Source organism: Alosa alosa, chromosome 3, assembly GCF_017589495.1.
Source record: "Alosa alosa isolate M-15738 ecotype Scorff River chromosome 3, AALO_Geno_1.1, whole genome shotgun sequence".
NCBI lineage: Eukaryota > Metazoa > Chordata > Actinopteri > Clupeiformes > Clupeidae > Alosa > Alosa alosa.
The window spans coordinates 27,072,812-27,076,459 of record NC_063191.1 but is presented as its reverse complement, the minus strand read 5'-3'; positions in this window follow the sequence as shown (position 1 = coordinate 27,076,459).

Genomic DNA, 3,648 nt, shown 5'->3' with positions numbered 1-3,648 from the left:
GAAAATACAGAGACAAAACAAACAAAATATATGACACACACAAAATGAGGAAACTACAGAAACCCAAACAAAACTAACCAAATAACCACATGCACACACAACCACATACACATGCACCCCACACCTCACAATTACGCATGCACACACACACACCCAGTCAATCAATGGCACCACACAATCACGCATGCAGACCCTTTACCACGCTGAGGATCTGGGCACGCGGGAAGGACGCAGATCAAAAGGTAGTTGTATTATAGTTCACTGTAAACAAAACAGCAGTCAGTGGGAGAAGGAAGCCTCAGTTACTTGCAGTGCGCAGGCCACCTGTGCAACAGAGGTTAATGGAGACATATAAGCACATATGTAATAGTAAAATAGAATCATTAAAAGTTGAGATAGCAACATACCGCAACCGGGGATTCACAGGGACTTCCTCGCAACGGGGAGGGGCGTACAGTCAACCTAAGCAGCCTAATGAGGGCAGTTACAGCGGGTCAAATGTGATCATGTTGTTTTTAAAGAAACACCGGAGCCCTTAATTGGTATACTGAGTGTCGCATCTAGTGACGTCAGTCAGGTGTGACACAATACAGCCACTGTGTCTTAAAGGCACAAACGCCTCAACTCCCATCCACTACATTTAAAACAAACAAACAAACAAATAAATACATAAATAACCTCAAGTAAGTCTGTTTTTATCCAATGTATTATAATGTTGAAGGGAAGGTTTTCTTCAGTGTGGTGTCACGGAGACTGACAAATTACCTTGAAAGGAATAAACTAATTGATACCATGGTGCAAAAAGCTGAAATTCCTGGCTTCTCCGGGTGCTTAGAGCATACCAGCATGATTTGGCACCAAATTCAATTAGCAAAGCGTGAGAAGAGAGACCTGCACGTTGTGTTCTTGGATTTGGCTAATGCTTTTGGGTCTGTGCCGCATAGTCTGTTGTGGGAGGCCTTTGATTATTTCAGAATCCCAGGTAGCATTAAAAACCTAGTAAAAGCATACTTTCTGGATATTCAATTATGTTTTACTACAGCTGATTACACCACAGAGTGGCAACAACTTGAGATAGGAATCATGGCCGGATGTACCATCTCCCCGCTTGCTTTTACAATGGCAATGGAGGTCATCATTAGGGCCTCAAAATGGGTAGTGGGTGGGGAGAAGTTGCAGGGAGGGCCACGCCTCCCCCCGATTCGGGCTTTCATGGACAACATGACAACCTTGACGTCAACCGTTCCATGCACCAACAGGTTGCTGGGTAAGTTAAATAGTAATCTGCAATGGGCCAGAATGAAGGTGAAACCAAGTAAGTCTAGGAGTCTCTCAATTGTTAAAGGGAAGGCAACAGATAAGAAGTTTGCTATAAATAAGGAGGTGATTCCCACAGTTCTGGAGAAATCAGTGAAGAGTCTGGGAAGGTGGTATGATGCAAGCCTTAGTGATAAATCACAGGTTGAAGACTTGAGACCGGTCACTAGGCAAGGTATTGCAAAAATTGACAAGTCGGGACTGCCAGGTAAGCTTTGCCTGGTTTGTTGCCTCGGCTAATGTGGCCATTGACAGTTTATGAAGTTCCTCTGTCAAAGGTAGAGAGGTTGGAAAAAATGATCAGCTCCTTTGTCAGAAAATGGCTCGGAGTCCCACGCTGCTTAAGCAGTGTAGCCTTGTATGGGAAGGGTATTGTAGAGTTGCCAATATCTAGTCTGACAGAGGAATTTAAGTGTGCTAAGGCTAGATTGGAATTGACTCTTACTCAATCCAAGGACCCAGTGGTGAGGAAAGTTGCACCCACAGTTAATGCAGGGAGGAAGTGGAACCCAGAGCAGGCAGTTAAGCAAGCTCAAGCAGCATTGAAGCATAGGGATATAATGGGCCATGTGCAGCACGGGCGGGGGGTTCTAGGGGTGGGTGTAAGTAAACCCTTGTGGAGTAAGGCTTCTGCAGGAGAAAAGAGGAAAATGGTAGTGGAGGAAATGCATAGACAGGAGGAGGCTGTAAGATGTACTAAGGCAGTGTCGCAGAGGCAAAACAAAGGGCAGTGGGTGAACTGGGAAGGGGTGGAAAAAAGACGGATTAAATGGAAAGATCTATGGGGCATGAAAGCTGGTAAGATCAGATTTATGTTAGGTGCTACATATGATGTGCTCCCATCTCCCAAGAATTTAAGTCAATGGTTTGGTGAGGATGATAAATGCATACTTTGCTCGTGTGTGGGCAGTCTCCACCATATCAGGATGCAAGGTAAGTCTCACCCAGGGGCGGTATACGTGGCGTCATAACCAGGTATTGAAATGTGTGGCAGCGGCAATAGAGGACAAAAAGAGAGAAGTCAATTCATTAGCAGCTAGTAAAGAGGTAAGGCAAATTAACTTTGTACGTCAGGGGGATAAACCTTGTTCCGCGAAGGCCAGGTGTAAAACCGGCCAGTTGAAAAATGGGGCGGGCTGGGAAATGAAGGTTGATCTTGGCCAGCAGATGGCGGTACCTCCACATATAGTGAGTACTAAGCTACGACCCGACGTAATTCTATGGTCGGATTCCGAGAAGATAGTTTACTTCATTGAACTCACTGTTCCTTGGGAAGACAGAGTGGAAGTGGCCAATGAGCTGAAGAGAGCTAAATACACTGAAATAGCAGAGGAGGCAGCTAAGCGAGGTTGGAGTGCACGATTAAGGCCTATTGAAATCGGTGCACGTGGGTTTGTGGCCAGATCTGCTATTGGCTTGCAGTCTGAATTGGGCATTTGTGGTCGAAGTCTAAGGCAGGTGGTTAGTAACATGTCTTTAGCAGCAGAACGGGCAAGCGAATGGTTGTGGGTAAGGAGAAATTACCCATCCTGGGGCGCAAGCTAAGGTAAGCTAACTGGCTCATTTGTTTTGTGTTTGTGATGGACTGTGTCTAGGTTGATGGTACTTGGCTAAGGTTTTTTATGGTTTATGGTTCAGTCCGCATCAACGGGACGGACCAACCTAGCCAACTTAGACCATGCCTAGGTTGATTAAGGGTATTTGGATGTTTGTTGTGGTAATATGGTGGCAGCATGGGGCGTAAGCTAACTGGCTAATTTGTTTTGTGTTTGTGATGGGGCCTAAGCTAACTGGCTAATTTGTTTTGTGTTTGTGATGGGGCCTAAGCTAACTGGCTAATTTGTTTTGTGTTTTTGATGGGCTGTGCCTAGGTTGATGGTTGGTTGGCCAGGGTTTTTTATGGCGATGGTTCAGTCCACATCAACGGGACGGACCAACCTAGCCAACCTTGACCATGCCTGGGCTGGTTAAGAGTATTTTGGGTACTGGATATTTCAATGTGGTAATGGTGGCAGCATGGAGGGGAGTGTCTCCAGGACGCTGGTTTCACTGTTAAGCCTTCATGAGGTGTCGTGGGCCTAACTTAACGAAACATCCGTGAATGAGGGTGCCCACTTGATAACCCCAATGACATGCGGCATACTATATACTGCTGTTGGATGGGCCATTTGTATTGTGCTTGTGACCATTTGTTGGCGGATTTGTGGGTAGTGTGCTTTTTAAAGTTAAACTTGAGCAGGGGCTTCTGAATGTGTTTTACCTTGGATTTTGGCACAAGGGATTTTAACATCTAATCCTGTGTATTAATGTAATAATGTGCTGATGTTATGA